The following is an 18,096-nucleotide window of genomic DNA, read 5'->3' on the forward strand; positions in this document are numbered from 1 at the left end:
AAAACTCGACATCTTCCTCTAGTAAGCATTGCATTGCAAATTGTGAGCGAAAATTCTGCAATTTCAACTCATTTGGTACAGGGATAGGGTGTATTGAGTATGTTACTCCAGAGGTCAGAGACGCCTTTTGTTCTCCTGTTTGACTATAAAGTACCACATTCTTTATGCCAACAAGTGAAGACAAATTGTTTAGTGTAGCTTTCCTTGTGAGGAAATAGAAAGTCGGAGGAATTCTTTTTAAATCATTGCCCTAATTTCCCTAACTGCCCTGATAATAATAGATGTAATTAAAGTCCTTAAACTGTATTATTTAAGCAGAATTTCTCCAGGTCCCCACAAAACAGAAAGTGATTCAGAATAAGAGGACACAGTCCAGGCATTCTTACCAAGATATTATTTACTCCACCATATCCACATCTTTCCTTTCATTAGCTACAGATTATAAAGGGGGCTTTTGATGATGCTTATCTAAGTCAATGCCCCCCATCCCATTTGTTTCCAAGGTTAACCCCTTCATTTTTGCTCTTGATTCCAAAGTTCCCTGACTTCTGTGACCTTGATCATTATTGTCCTTTCTCTTGGATTTCTAACATCACTACCATGTGATGATCAAAGCCAAGCTCATCAGCATGTGCTCTCCCAAATTGCTGTTCCTTTATGGTCCCTTTGTTTTGGTGGCAACTCCATCTTCCAGGTACTCTGATTAAAATTTCTACCCTAGGGCTGGAGTTGTAGCTCTGTAGTAGGGCACTCACCTAGCATGTGTGAGGCTAGAACTTGGTTCTATCTTCAGCACCACATTAAATAAATAAATAAAGGTATTGTGTCCCTCTAAAACAAACAAAAAATTTAATTCTGACTGTCTTTAACTATTTCTTTTCCTTACTTCACCTGCATCAAATGGTATAGATTTTAATTGTCACATGTTCCTTAATGTAGGACTACTATTCAAGTTGAGGACTTAATTACACGAGTGTAGGGCTTGGGTTGTGGCTCAGTGGTACACCCTGCTGGTGTCCGTCAATGGATGCTTACCTAGCATGTGTGAGGCACTGGGTTCTATTGTCAGCACCACATATAAACAAAATAAAGTCCATTGACAATTAAGAAATTTTTAAAAATGGCAAAAGTTTTTAAAGAATTACACCAATATTAGGAGAAATAGTATTCAAGAAAAGAATTTTAACTTTCACGTGAACAAGATTCATAGAAGTGTTTTAGCCATGGAAGTAAAATTATAATAGCTGACATTTATTGAATGCAATGATAAGTATCTGGACCAAGTTTTCCAAGCTGGGTTCCATTTATTCATCCAAATGTTAGTATGTGTTTCTTTCTTTTTTCTTTTCTTTTCTTCTTCTTTTTTTTAAATGGTGGTTTTGCTTTATTCTGTAGCTTACATGTTGTCATTTGATCCTCCTTTGGTACATATAGACCCTCCAAGACTTGAGCCCTTCAGCCTTCATACCTGGGCTCTAATGTTCCATTGCATCTGTCTCTCTGTGCTGGGGCTCTGCCCTGGTGTGTCCCCTATGAGGGTCCCTAGGCCAGGAATGCCAAAGAGGCTCCATGTGATGTGCCACCTCTGAATACACACATGTGAAACCCTGGGATGAGAACTGTGAGGCAGACTGTGCTGGATTCCATTACAAAGAAAGTAATAAGTGTTTCTTAAAGAAAAGGTTTCATAGTCAAATAATCTACAAAATACTAGATTAAAAACAAGTTTTTTTGGAGGGTGGTCTTACTGCACTTTTTTTTTCTTTTGCAGTAATGGGTATTGAACCCAGGGACACTGTACCACTGAATGACAGCCCCTCACCTTTTCTATTTTTTTTTTTTTTTAGACCATGTCTTGCTAAATTGTTGAGGCTGACCTGGGAATTGGTGATCTCCCACCTCAGCCTCTCAAGTTACTGGGGTTACAGGCATGCACAGCAGCACCCAACTTCTTTTTTACTCCTTTTTTTATTATGGTAAAATACGAATCACATACCATTTACCATCTTAGGCATTTTAAAGTGCACATTATCTGGCATTGAGCACATTCACATTTCTGTGCTACTATCACCACCATTCATCCACAGAACTGTTTTCATCTCGCAAAAGAGAAACTCGGTACCCATTAAGTGACAACTTCCCATTTCTCCACTCCTGCCACACATGACAACCCTCATTCCATTTTATTTCCCTAAGAACTTGTTTCTTCTTGATACCTCATGTAAGTAGACTTCTCAGGCATTTGTCCTTTTGTGATCAGTTTATTTCATTTAGCACAATATCCTCAAAGTACATCCCTGTTGTAGCATCTGTCAGAATTTCATTTCTTTTCATGGCTAAATAATATTCCATCACGTACATATACCACATTTTGTTTTTGTACGTATCTGTCAATGAAGAGCTGGGTGCTAACACTATTTAGCTTTTATGAATAAGGCTATATGTTCTTATAACATTTCTTATTATACCATGGATGAATATGTGTATATAAATAACTGTTCAAGTCCCTGCTTTCATTCCTTTTGGGTATTTTTATAGTTTGTATATTAGGTGTCCCCCAGAACTCACATTTGATATGATGCAAGAAGGTTTAAAGGTGAAAGGATTGGATTATGAGAGCCTTAACTCCGTCAGTGAATTAATTCCCTGATAGGGATTAACGGAGTGGTGACTGTAAGCAGGTAGGGTGTGACTGGAAGAGGAGGATCACTAGGGATCTGCCTTTGGGATATATATTTTGTAAGGTGAGTTTAATCACTTTCTGTTTCCTACTGCAATACCCTGAGCCACTTTTCTCCACCACTCTCTTCTGATGATGTTCTGCCTCATCGTGGACCAAAGAATGGAGTTGGCTGTCTAAGAACTAAGACCTCTGAAACTGTGAGCCCCCAAATTTCCTCCTCTAATTTTTCTTATCAGGTCTTTTTGGTCATGGCAGCAAAAAAGCTGACTAATACCACCATATATACAGATGTGGGATTGCTGAATCATATTGTTATTCTATTTTTATTTTTTGAGCAAACACTGTACTAAGATGGTTTCTTGACTACAGGATCTTTTAATCACCAAACATGCATTGTGATGCCCAGGAAGGAGGATTACTAGAGGTGATGTTCCTCTAAATTTATTTGACTCTAATACCTTTTAACTTGAAAGTAAAAGTGTCTGGAGGGATGAGGTAGGGAAAGGAAATAATTCCATATGACCAAATGTGAAGTGAATTGGTGACTCTCAGGGATCTACTAGCAGGAATCAGTGACTATCTTTGCCATACAGAAATCCCTAGAACTTCCACCCATCCTTACGTGGAGCACCCTTTCACTGTTTGAGATATGTTCATATATGCTAAGAGAAATCCATGTGCTGTTTGAATGTATGCAATGTTGGAATAAAGATTTTTGTTCATAAATTGATAATGTACAAAGGAATTAGAAACCTAGAGGAAAGGGACAAAATAGGAAAGGGAACAAAAAGAAATGAGTAAATATTTGTAAGGTTCTTACAACACTTCTTGTCACAGAGTAAGCACTGTATTTGTGTTGAGTAAAGGAAATAAAACCTGTTTAAGTAAAAATGCTCTTAAAACAACAGGAATTGTGGGGGACACATATTTTAGCTCCTGCTCTTCTGGTGCAGGCCAAGGAAGAGCCGTTTGCTTTCTACTCCTAAGAAAAAAGGAGAAAAACAAGTGCACTAAAGACGATTGCTGGCACCCAAAGTACTTTGCAGCATTGAAGCTATTTTTGATGAATATCCACAGTGTCTGGAAATGAAAAATATTTCATTCATGGTACTGTAGATATTTGCTAGTGTGTAAGAAGATTAAAAGGGGGGGAAGGAAATGTTGGAATTTTAATTAGGCACTTCATCCCCCTCAATATGGAAGGAATTAATGTTGCATTGGTAACAAGATTATGTATTTCTATTGTAACTGGTACTGACCTAAAAGCAACCATCTGAGTTATAATTCTTTCTGTCTTCTGTACACAAATTTACTTGTTTTGGATCATTAATCAAAACCACCTGGTAACATAAAACAAATTGGACAATTACAGAAATGCTACAGACGCATATGCATTAAGACTGGAGCACATGCTACCTAAAGATGGCCTACCCTTTCTGCCAGTGTGTGAGGGAATCTGCCAGTGAGAATTAAATGCCATGTTCCCTATTAGCATCCATCATCTCAATACCTAATCACACCAGTTGTGTTCAACTTCTATAGCAGGATAAAAGGAACAGTGCCAGATATCAGCTTTACAGGCAGGTGTGTCTTACAAAAATGATAATATTCACAAAGCTTGCTTTTTTTTAGTTTACATTTCTCTATACAGATATACATTTACCAATTTCAAAGATTGTATGTCCCTAATGCTACAGGATCAATAAAAGTCACTCCTTTAGAACGAATATTTAGATATTCACAAGCAAGACATACAGAACATTCATATAATTTTATATATAACTTTCCACACATGTTCTCAATTATTTGAAATATACTTAACAGAAAACATACTATGAATAAAAGACCATGAAGTACCATGTTTTCTGAATGAGTAAATTTGTTTGACAGATCATGAATTCCCTCGAGATCTGGCTAAATGATGCCAAATTATCAATCGGAACGAATGGCAAAGACCAACATTGTTTTTGTAAAAGCAATATTCTGTGGGAGAGCAAGTGAATTCAGTAAGGCACATTTATATAAATCCTTGTACAGTCACAGGAAGACAGGCAAACCCAGGATCAGAGGAATCAGGATGGCTCTATCTGTGACATAAATGAGAAATTGGCTATTGTCTCTCTAATGTTAAATCTCTGTCTCTCTTTTTTTTTTTTTTTTTCATAAAAGCCATGCCATTAAGCTGTTGACTCTTAAGTTGCCATACCAACGGAGGTCACCTTTGGTTCAAGTCTTCAACATCAAAATCCTTGTGATTTGAAAAATGACAAAAACTTTCAGTTTTCTATAGGTTTCTCTTAGGTTCAATCTACAGAGGTAGAATCTTCCATTCCAAAACAGACCCAACCTTACCTAGCCACATAACATGTATAACCTTTAAAATGAGGAAAAAAATCATCAAATTTTATGTCTGTTTTAAACATAGTGTGCATGGAAGATCAAAGTTCCTATTGTTCTAGTAGCTCTGAGCTATCTTTCATAATATGTTAGAAGTTTTTTTATCTCATTTATCTATTCCCCCAAGATTTATGAATCATCTACTATCTGCCAGGCATTACTCTAGATGCTAGGGCTACAGCACTGGGGGAAAAAGAAGAAGAGTCAGAAAATCACCACACTCATAGACTTTGAGGCAGTAGGGGGAGGCCAGGTAATCTACAAGATAAACTATATCTATACTGAGTGAAATATGATAAATGATGAAAAACAAACAGAAAAGAGCAAGGAACATGGGAAGAATTGCAATACTAAACAGGTGGCCAGGGAAACAGCAGGTGCCAAGTCCCCGAGGCCAAAATATGTTGGTGTGTTCAATTCCCAAACAGAAGGTTCAATATGGAGCTGAACGAGAGGAGACAGGTAGTGAAGTCAGAATGGGAAAGTGGAAGTGAGGCCAAATTCTAAAGCCACAGAAGCCTCTGCGTCACCATTCCAGCCCTCTGTACATTTGTGCTTCCCAGGATGCCACTCACATGGCCTTCAAGCCTGTGATTCAAGGTCTTCCATATTTAGTCATTTTCTAGTTATGGGAAACAAAATCGTTGTGATGCTGCCTACCTGTGAAAGCACTTGGAAAATGTAATGTATAAATAATTTATCTTTTCTAACTGAGAAAGTGTCATAATTTACATCCCAGCCTGAAATTGCCCTTATCAAACATCGTCCCTCATTCCTAGGGCGTATGAAGGCCACCTTGAAATAGCAGCTTTAATTATCTGTTCTTTTATTTAAATCGTCATGTGATTATTTAAGCAAAATTTTTACATTCTTATTTTACCTACAAATCAATACAATCAGTTTAAATTCCCAAGCACCTTCTCCGGCAATTGGAAAAGGACTATTTGATGCAGAGCCATCAACAGGTAATTAGACCAGCCAGTTTGGTCAATGGAGATAAGCAACTGAAGTGGAGACTTTCAGCTCACACAGCTGTGGAAATATCCTGTGTAAACAAGGTCACACAAGACCCACACTCTTCTGCCAATTCACATGGCCACAGTAAATTGATCCAAGAGCCATCTCATTCTGGCTTTTTTCCAACCCAGTGATGAATCCGTTTATCAAAATCACTGTCAGGTAAATGTTGTGAGACCTTGACCAGGGTATTCCTTAAACTATAAGAGATGGAACACTTTGTAATGTATTTTCAAATTGAAAGTCACTTATCCTCTTAGCACCCCAAGAAGGTTTATGAACCAAATGCATGCTAAGAAATATTTTTGAAAAGAACCAGTTAGGACTTAGATGGAAAGCTCCAATGTAGTAGATTGTGGTATACTCCCAATTCTATCTAAAATAGGTTTTCAGAATTAAAAGTTTATAGTCCTATTTACTCATGAAAAAAAAAAGCAAAGCTAAAGTACTGGAAATGGGATGCAGTAAAATGCTAGGATTTCATCCAACGATGGCTTGGAAATGAAAATTCCCTAATGGGAATAGGTCTTTGAAATGGGACATCTGGGTTTTACTAAGTGGGTAATTAAAAGTTTGAAATCTTGCCTGGAAAATGGGACAGAAGCTCAAATTACCAAGATAGGTGAGACATTCCCCACTGCCTTTATCATAGGAATGGCAGGGATCCAACTCTAGCAAAGCAAGACAGAGAATGTGTGGAGCATTTAGCCAACCAAGGGCAAAGGAGACCTTGGAAGCTGATTTCTAGGGATATCTGTCAAAAAACAAAAAACAAACAAAAAAAAAAACATGCCATACTTCCCCCAGCTAATGAAATATCCTGTCTAACAAGTCCAGCCTGGGATGGCTGTCCCCAGCTAGAGGAGTTAGCCATCACCCTCCAACATGTTTTGCCGTTTCCCAGCTCATGGTCAAAACATTAGCTATTCAGGGGACACTGGGAACCAGCTTACAGTGGAAGTCCCATATACTAGTTCACCTGAGTGCCAACCTGGAGTTTAGAGATGAATACCAGAGGGCTTGAATTCAAGAATGAGGTTATCTGGTTGAGTTTTATTCTGAGAATAAATAAGATTATAGATGAGACTAATACACACAGGTGAGAATAGAGTTAAATAAATATTGACTATGGGTGGTGGCCTTTCCAAATCAGTATATACATATGTAGGATATATATCCTACTTAATGTTTTGTGTGGCATTTTTGTTTAAAGCGTACTGCATGCAGGATATAGCTGGGTTGAAAGATTAGGGATAATAGACATAGAAGAATGTTCAGGAAACATCAGTACTGTATCTTCATGTTTCAGGATGTGCCTCATGGTAATGATAGTCTTCTCAGCGGGTTATGCCATGCAGTGGGCAGTTTATAACAACAGCTGACAGGTAACATCAGTATCATTAAGGTCCTTGCATCACAGTTCTCCAGGAGGCCCTGAAGAATCATGGTTCAAAGGCTGAAATATATCACTCCTTACACAAGTTCATAAAATAGGAGGGAAAGCGTAAAGTATAATATTGTGGTAAAAATATGAACATCATGCCATGCTAAGAAAATGTTTAGTTAGTTAGTAAGTGTAAATTAGTTTAATTTGGCACCCAGAGTAAGAATTTCCTGGGGCTAAGTACTAATGCACAATATTAGCGCTTCACAATTAGAATTTAGAAATGTTCAACATTCATCCTACGTCCTAATGTTGCAAATCTCTTGGGGAAGGAGATATATGTGTGTAAATATATATATATATATATATACACACACACACATATATATATACATATATATATACATATACACATACATATACATATACATATACATATACACACACATATACATACACACACACATATAATTTTTTAGATAGTTAATTGTATCTCAACCTCAAAGTAAATTCAGGCAGTGGTTCTTTTCCCACACCCTGATGGAATTGTTAGCAACCTCAAAGAACAGACTGGAAGACAAGAGGACTTGCCAAGTTGGATCTGTCCATTCTACTGTAAGTGACATGTAGCAGCATGCCATAGCTCTCTGGGCTTCAGTTTTTCTTTCTATAGGAACAATGTTGTGGCTGGCTATTTTATTTCTGTGTTGTTAAAAATCTTTATTAAAAGTTGTTCAGTGCTTTACAAAAGGCAGCTAAATAAAAAAATATATCATTAGGACAAGTTACCATGACCCTTTAACCATTGCATACCTGAGCCTAATGCCCTAATCCCAATTTTTAGTGTGGAAAATCTTGGAAGTAGTTAAGCAAAACCAAATGTCTCTTGAATTGCTTTCAGATCTATCAGAACATCTCAAACATCCCATTAGCTAGGATATGTCAGCAAGGATCTTTGAGTTTAGGCCCTGACCAGGAGTATTTAAGTGGAAGATGGGACAATAGAAAGGTGGTCAGCCCATCTCCCTTCCAAATGTCCACATGTGTTTGAGAAACTCCATCTAGAGTCTGCTGGCCCCATACTCTCATGGCGGAGGGCACAGCCATGGTCTACCTACCATCCCATCAGTGGTCCCTGGGGTCAAGATATCCTTGAAGCCTGGACCTTTACAGCATCACCACTACCACTATCACAATCAGCCCTTTGTCCCTGAACAGTGCTCTTCTGTTCTTTTTGTTGTTGTTGTTCTAATTAGTTATACACAACAGTAGAATGCACTTTGACACATCATACATAAATGGAGTATAACTTCTCATTCTTCTCTTTGTACATGATGCAGAATCACACTGCTCACGTAGTCATATATGTAATAATGTCTGATTCATTATATTATCATTCCTACCCCCGTACATTCTCCCCCCCATTGACTCTTCGGTGCCTAATGCAAAGTAATTATTCTTCCTTAACCTTCCCCCTTATTGTGAATTAGAATCTGCATATCAGAGAAAACATTTGGGGTTTGGGGATTGGCTTATTTCACTTATCATGATATTTTCCAGCTCCATCCATTTACCAGCAAATGCCATCATTTCATTCTTCTTTAAGACCGAGTAATATTCCATCATATACCACATTTTCTTTATCCATTCATCTATTGAAGGATACCTAGAGTGGTTCCATAGTTTAGCTATTGTGAGTTAAGATGCTATAAACATTGATGTGTTTATATGAACTGGCAGATTGGATTAAAAAACAAGACTCTTCTGACTCTTTAAAGTGACTAGTGAATCACAAAACAGAGAGGCAATGACCTTTGGCCTAGAGGTACTGGCTGGACCAAAATGATACTCACTTTATATATCTTTGCACTAATTTTAATTCACTTACCTCTAAGACCAAACTTGCCTTAAAAATAAGTCTGAGCAGAAAATGAAAGAACAAAGAGAAGAAAATGATGATTTAACATTTCAAATTGTAGTATCTTGGTGCCATGTTTTATCCACCACCTCAGATGGATATTAAAGATAAAACCTAATTGGACAGTTAGAAAAGAGAAAAAAAAAATCTGGATTGTCAAAGAATTCTACCCCATTTGCTTATTCATTTTGTTTGGGTAAGTCAGCATCCAGCTCTTATATCTAGTTGCACAAATATTATTCCATCTCTCAGAATCAGTATTTCTTCAAAATCCATAGTATTAAAACGATTGATTTTGTAATAGGATAAAAATGAGGCTACCTTTTCCCTCTATAGATGGCATTAAAAATAGTAGTTTTTAGGATAGAAACCAGTGTATACTTCTTATAAGAGCCTATCTAGACTCTGAACATGATGCTTTGACATAAATAGTCCAATAAATAAATATAATCCATGTAAAAACTGTGAAAAATCTGTAAAAATAAAAATGATTTTTTTTCTCACGAAGCTCCATACTAAGATTCAGATCATCTTTTGGGATTTAAGAGACCCCAGTGTTGAACCATCATACAGAATTCAAGAAAAGCAAAAATAAAATTTATAAGTGTTCCACCCGCCCCCCCCAAAAAAAAACATGACTGATAGAACAACTAAATGAAATAATCATGAAATGTCAAAGTACTAAATATATTTACAACATGCACAAATAATCTGAGGGTAGGATCCCTGAGACCCCTACAGTCTGACTCTGAAAGTCTTGTTGCCACGACTGCAATCAACCCCCCACAGTTCCAGACATGACCATATAAATATAAAAGACTGTGGATGGTACTCGGTGAGTTTATCCCATGACTTAAAGCCCTTGAGGAGACTCAAAGGTTAGGGCAGAACTCCAGTCTTCTGAGTTCACAAGTGGGTGGCCTGTGCTTTTTCTCTGCTTGGATTCATGAGAAATTCCCAGAAATGCCCAGGGCACCATGCTGGCTCTGCCTGCAGACAGCACAACGGAGAGACCTGTGATGTCTGTGAATGGCCCCCGGGGAGTGCTTTCCAGAGGAGTTTGCCTAAGTTCACAAATTCTCTCCAGTACTTCTGTAAATATCAGGAGGAGGTAAACATGGAGAAAGAAAAAAGCCATGAACATAGTTAAAGCATGTTAATGAGGAAAAATAGACTGGAATTAAGAAAAAAAAAAAGAAGTTTTAGCTTAAATATCAAGGGGCTGAAAAGAACCTACTGATAATAAACCCACCGGAGTAGAGTATTGAATGGTTTTTAAAAGAAATAATGATCTCAAAACCGTTTAAAACTGAACACTGATGAAAAATGCAGAAGACCTTACAAAAGGCCAAGGCTATGACAGCTCCTACAGAGAATGCAGCTCTTGATTATTTATGTATTTTTATAATTTAGCATTTTCTGAGATATTGTCTGAAACTAAAACTAGCTAATATTTACATAGTTATTTGCCCAGACATTGTTCTATGCACTTTGCATGTTTTAATTCATTTTATCCTCACAATAACTCTATGAAATAGTTATTATCATTTACATTGTACACATGGGAAAACTGAGGCACTAAGAAGCTAAGTAACTTACTTGCCCAAAATCACAGACTCAACCTGGGGTCATGATTCCATCCTGGGTCTCCTCTTGTGTTAAGATTTGCATAACAAATATCTTGATTGAAAATATTAAGTTTATTTACCTAATTCTACCTTCAACAATTATGATGCATGGTCAAATCAGGTGGAATGGTGAAATTAGTCTGCTTCATGCCTTTCTGTGGCTGTCATCAAAGCCCAGTTCCTTCTTAGAGTGCTTTTCCCACAGTCCTTTGCCAACGGGGTCCTCATACTTTTTTCTAGTTTTCACCATAATAAAACCTGTTGTTTGTTACCAAAGCGATTTAATAAACATATTCCAATGAAAGCCAGAGCTTCCTCATATATAATCAGAGTACACCAAGTATTTATTGAATGACTATAGAATGGTAAGGCATTGCCTCTCCCAAGAGTATCTTATTGACCTTCTGGCACCAAAAGCTCTAGGACTTAAAAGTGGATGGATTTAAAACCTTTAGGTTGCTCCTTGCATAGCTAATAGAGGCATGTATAATTTACAAAGCTAATCTCCCTTGCCTATGCTCAAGTTATTTATTTTTTTATTTTTTTGAAGAGAGAGAGAGATATGAAAGAGGGCCTGGGTAGTATTGGAGAAGATTAAAACAAAAGTTTAGGTACCTTTGAATACAAGGAGTGGGGAGTGGAAGTAGTTTATGGGTCAAAGGGTGAGAGGAGAGAGGAAAGTCAGTTCTGCAGGTGGAATTTCAACACCCCAGCATTCCACAGAAACAGAGCCAGCTCTGCAGGGAACATCTGCCAGTTGTTTCCAAATGAAAGAGAATCACTCTTCCAATGAGAAAATAGTGATGAAGGATCATCTTGGACTGGGAATAAAATTGAATTTTTACAGTGCCAACATCAGGCTTATTTTTTAAATATTCCCTCAACATTTGGATGTGCTGTGAAGAAAAAGAAAAAAGAAAAGCAGGAATGCAGTTCCTCGGAATTAAAAGCATATTGGAAAAATAGTTCCATTAAGCATGTGCCTAATTTAAAATACAGAAGTTTTATTAGATTGAACTATGTAAGGCTGCCATTTTTGTCATTCAAAAATGGCCAAATAGAGGCAATTTCATTTGGTTCAACCTAAGAGAACATGCTGTAGTAATCAATATGTGGCTGTAAATCACAGTAATACCAAATAGCTGTAAGTTGTCTATGGTTCATGAAATGATTTTCCCATTGTCACACAGCTGGTAAATGGAAAGTCTTCTCACTGGCGAGGTCTCCTTACACTAGTCCATAACCAGCTTCCCTGGATCACTTTTCCATTCAGCATATATGTGTGAACATTTACCATGTGCCGTGCATAGTGCTAAAGGTCATTCTTTTTTTTTTTTTTTTTTTAATGTGGAAGAATCTTCTGCTATTTGTTACCCAAATGTTGGCCTTTAAGAAATCCATCTGGGATACAGCTCTGGATACTTCTGGAGTGAATCCTATCACAATTCTTAAAGGGTGGGAAGGGTCTGATGATAAGAAATGACAAAGAGAAATTGCAGGCCTCATCATGAGTATTTTCCAAGGAAACAAATCTCTAGAATAGGGCATTTTAGATTTCACAACAAACAGGACTGGGAAAGGGAACAAGTCTGGACAGGAGCAGCAGGCAATAAGCACATGCAGTTCTAACTTGAAGTCACAGGCTGCTCTGCCTAAATGAAGCCCGTCAGTGGGAAGCAGGGCAAGGGTGACAGTCCTTTCCAGGACATGAGTCTGGGGCAGCCTCAGAATCAGCCCTGCATCCATTAGAAATGTAGATTCTCAGGCCCCCGTTGGATTTCAAGGAATACAAAACTCTGTGAATAGAGCCCTGCACTTCGAATTTAGCAAGCCCTGCAGGTGATCTGATACACAATAAAGCTTGAAGTACACTGTTTTAGGGGAAACAAGCCAGGAGTTAAGAAGGCTGAAGGCATGCAGGCACCCACAGGATAGCAGAAGAAAGCAGGCAATTCAGAAACATGAAACAGGATTTCACATCTTCACATCAAAACATGAAGTTGTTTCCTACCAGGCATTGAGTCAAATGAAAAATGAAATGACAGATAATCACAACTAATAATATTTTTGAGGAATTAATGTGTCCCAGCTTATTGGATAAGTATTTTACATAAATTTCATTTAATACACAACAAGAGAGAGAGAGAGAGAGAGAGAGAGAGAGAGAGGCTTATAAAGAAGCTATTTAGCAGATAACAAAAGCTAATAAGAAGTAAAATAAGGGATGGGATCAATAATATCTCATTTTCCATGCATTTAGCAAGGCTTGGGACCTAATTCAAAATGAGGCAGTCTGATTCCACTCAGCTCTCTCTCTCTGCTGCACTTCACAGGACAACCTAACACATCATCTTTCTTATTCCCATCACGAAAGCATGCCCATTCTCCAAACATTGTTCAAAGGAATGTGTCTTCCACAACAAGGTAAGAGAAGAGTGTCCACTGTCTTTGGTGACTTCCCACCCAAACTATATACTTTTTTAGTTTAAGGTGAAGCATTCATCAGAGAACAAAGGATATAGCGCCACCTAGTGGATAAAGGTCACCATTTATTTTAAATAACCTTTTGTGTAAAGAGCACCGTAATGGAAACAACCTCCTTCGGACAAATACTGCAAAACTTGCAAACCCAGCTAGAGTTATGGTCAGAAGTGAGTTCAGTTTTACTTCTCTCTGGCCAAGATTCCATCCTGTGAACTGTATGTGCAGTGGCCCATTTTAGAGGAGCACAAGAAGGATCCCACCCATCTAGTAAATTATATATCACCCTGACATCTCCGAGCAGTGCTTTCTTTCCTTTGTAAATGCAGGGACTACCATTTGACTTCTCTGCATCTTGCTGGTAGGAACAGCAGAAAAGGAGAATGCTGCGAAACAGGAAATGCTACTTCTATGTAACTACAACAGAGACAGGTTTCATTGAAAAAAGACACTCTGCTTTTTTTTTTCTCTCTCTCTCTTTCTGAGAAAAGGAAGTAAAAGCTCGGTAAAGAAATGGCGCACAGGAAGGTAAAGCAATTAGCTGTAGTTTGTTTACTGGCAGATAAATCAAGGACAGTTTTGTTTTGGTTTGGTTTTGGTTTTAACCAGGCTTTATTTGACTCTAGATCCAGGCCCATGAAGAAACACAGTCATTGCCTCATGCCTCTGCTCCAGAGGTCATTCAGAATTGTCCAATGAAAATTTCAACTTCCTGTGATTCTGTGCTCATCCACAACCAAGTGAAACTCCAAGTGGCTTTTCCAAGACATTCAGCAGCAATATTTCCCACAGTGTAGAAAATTTTAGCTCTATAGCAATGGATTCTATGTTCATTCAAGCCTAGGAAATGGGATTTCACAAAGCAAGCCAGTTCACAGTAGTCCAGTCCACTCTATTCCCTTAGGCCAAACACTTCATATTCTCTCTCTCTCCTCTCCCCACCCCACCCTGGTAAAGCACCCATTATGACTTCTGTTCGTGGGACATGCAATGGGAAATCTTGGCCTACAGTGGATGGTTGTGCTTATCACAAATCCCATCTGCTTAGTGCATACATTAAAATGATATACCCATAAAGGCTGTTTGAGTCAGTATAGTACTTCAATAAGCAGCAGTAAGATATTCAAGTCTTCCACAATAATTATTTATGAAAAGTAAAATCTCCATTGCAATTTTCCAGTATTGTGACAGGTAGTGTCTTCTTGCTGGCTAGCTTCCAAAGCCTGGGAACATGAGATGTCTTTCTAGTTTTTCTAGACAAGAGAGAAAATCTCTTACCCCCATCTTCCTCCAGAGCACAGGCTCAGAAATTGAATGCTTTGCCCCTGCCCCTCCACTATTCGAGTGGCTCCCTTATGTCTCCAGTGTCTGATTCTTTTTGTCAGCAATTAAGGATGCATTCTGTGGCCTGCCAACATAGGTTCTGGGAATTCAAGGCCACACAATGGACACTGAAGGAGCTTAGAGTTTTATCTTTGGGGTGGCTCTTATCTGCTCTGCTTTATGGTTTTATTCTCTGACTGGAAGGATTGAGGATCATTAGTGGGGTTCTCTTGCTCCTTGAAGCAGCTCTCAAGGGACCTTGCATTGGCTCTGCCCTGGATTTTCTGGTGGCTTCCAGCTTACTGGCAGCTGCCACCTCTGCCCTAGGTTTCTCATTGAGCAGGGCCAGTGCTGCTGCAGGAGCTGTACTTGAAAATTTTCACTTGTTTTCTATTGCACACGCTGTTCTCTTATAGAAATGTTAAAGAGTACTTCTGCTTTTCAATTTTTGCAAAAGCAGGCTAGAGAGAGAGGGGGAAGAGAGAGTCCCCAGTCACCTGCAGGCTTTCTGTTCAGGAAAACCAGGAAACAAAAGAATTGTCATCAGTCTTTCTTGTCCCATGCAGGGACTCAGAAAGAGCGTCAGAGAGCAGCTGCAGTACCAGCCTAACTCCAACCCAAGCAGGGGCCCATCCCAGCCTTCCCACACCCAGTCCACACTGCCACCACCCATTTAGAGGCCCTACTTTAGAGACCTCTTCAATAAGAGCTCTTCCTGCCCCCACCCAGACAGGGTTTTCTTTGATCTTTCTAATTTGACAGAAATGTGCCTCTTTCAAAATCACACCCAGGAGGGAAGGAAGGAAATTCTTTTCTTCCTTTCCTTCCTTCTGAGATGCATTGTCCTGCTATCACTGGGCTCAGTGGCCAGATATTTAATGCAATTGTGGGCTTGTCCAGGAAGAGAACTGTCACTTAATTTATAACCGCACTTCTAGGTGAACTTACACTGCCTGGAGCACAGATTCAGGCACCAGGGGAAGCAAGCCTACGTGATGATAGAAGGGCAAGTCCAAGGTCACCCTGTCTTCCTGTATATGAACTTCAAAAGTGAAAGTTTATGAGTTGGGAACTTCTTTTATTTAGGCATTGACTGAAAGATCCTCTAAACCCACTGAAAATAAAAGAGCAAAGGCTGTCTGAAAGCCATCTTGTTGTGTAAGCGTTCAGAACTGAGATGTGGGAAAGAGGGAGGAAAGCTGCTATTCCCAGGCAGCAGCAGTGGCAGAGAGGCCCTATCAGAAGACACAGCTGATCCCTGATGTCCTGAGCAGCTCCCAGCTCCCATGTTGCTCCTGTGAGGCTCGGCACTGCCCCTGCTGGTAGGATAATAAGAAGTGCTAGTAAAGCACCTTGTTTTAAAGAATGCTGACCCCTGTCTTAGATCATCTGGAAAGCTCTGGCATAAATCCTAAGGGAAAATTAGATACTGAAACTTCAGCTTTTTCTCTCTCTTAATATGGTATTTTTTCATGTAGATTAGAACAACACATGAGCTCAATAAGTATCAAGAGCTCATTGTTCATAGGAACAAGCACCAAGCTTTAATGTGGCCTTCAACATCTTGCTGATTCTGCATTCGGAACTGGTCTCCCAAGCCTCATATCCTATAATGTTCCCTGCAAGCACTCTGGCCCCCTTTCAGGCCTGCCCAGGTGCCATACTGTTCTTGCCTCAAAGCTTTTCACAATTCTTCCCTTTGCCTAGAGTAAACATGTGCTTGCCCATCATTGCTCAGCTCAAGTTCCACTTCCTCAAGGACCCTTCCCTTACCCTTGACTTGGGTTGGGCCCCACCCCTGCTCCATCATCTATTTTTAAAGTCTGCGTTGCTTCTCAGTACATTTTACAATACAAAGTAAATAACTGATTGAATAATTGGCTGTCTCCTCCCACCCCACTAGCAGAAAGAATTGCATATAAAGACATCCAATTATTATTTTTGAAATGAAGGAAAGAAGAAGCAACAGAATTTCAAAACAAATTTAAAAGAACTTCCCTTGGACCACAGGTTCTATAAATTACTGATACATGAGCTCAAGAACATGAACTCTGGGAATGGACTACCTAAATTCTCATCTCAGCTCTGCTGTTTACTGACTATGCCACTTGGGAAAACTAAACTTTCTCAGATTGCTTATTTATAAAAAAAAAAAAAAATGAACTATTTACACTATAGAACCTTCAAGCTTTGTCTTTGGTTTTGTGTTCTGTTTTGCTTTATTAAGCTTTTAACCAGGAGTAGGCTACCTGACGGCTCCGTCTAGTTAGATGAAGTGGATATAAAAATCTCTGTCCCTGGTTTAGAGTTGTGGGATTTTAGTTCATTCCTATAAAATGGGTGTAGATGAAACTGTCTTTGTAGTGACCATTAAATGCCCTGTATAAAGCTGAATATCTATGCATTTAGACAGTTTAAGCTTTTGACATATAACTATTAATTTCATAGTCAAAGCAAAGCTCTTCATGGAATGGAGATTATGGATTTTATTCTAAAACCAGATCTTAGAGTTGTCTCATCGTTAGTTGCCTTCTTGATGTTCCTTTTCTTCCCAAACTAAGAAACTTCAATGACACAGATCATCGTTTTCAAAAGGATAATTTTCAGAAAGCTCACGTGTTGTGTGCTATACACACACATATGTGCATATAAACATATTAATGCACCCATACGTACACATACATATGCAACCTCACTTTATTTTGCCTTGACAACTTAATTTACCGGAAAACACTCTTAATCATTTCACAGGGCCATTCACCAGAATAATAACCAGAAGGATACAAATTCTGTCATTGCAATCACTCAACATTTAGATTCCTTCCTAAGTTCTAATTCTCAAGTGTCTTCATGAACAGTCACATCTACCCAAAATATACAGTGTGAGGTGAGAGAAGACAGAGAGAGTAAGTGAAGCTCAGCATGATTATATTTTCTAATTGGTTGTTTCCTATACAATCTGATGTAGGAGGACAGATCAGTCATGCTGGCAGTCCTTCTCACCACCTATTACTGGTCTTTCTTAATATACATCCATATATATACATATTAAGACAGCAAGACACATAATTGGATAACTAGAAAAGCAGGGAGACAATATTGAAGCTGTTTCCGAGTGCCCAGCACATCTGCTTCAAATCAGCCATCTATTAGAATATGACACCATTCCTCCTCACAACAAGGCTGCAAAGAATAAATTGACTATACGATGCTTCAAGATAATCTAGGGTCTTGGATATCTTCCATCCATAAAGCCTATGAGTCT

This window comes from Ictidomys tridecemlineatus, chromosome 8 (genome assembly GCF_052094955.1).
Source record: "Ictidomys tridecemlineatus isolate mIctTri1 chromosome 8, mIctTri1.hap1, whole genome shotgun sequence".
NCBI lineage: Eukaryota > Metazoa > Chordata > Mammalia > Rodentia > Sciuridae > Ictidomys > Ictidomys tridecemlineatus.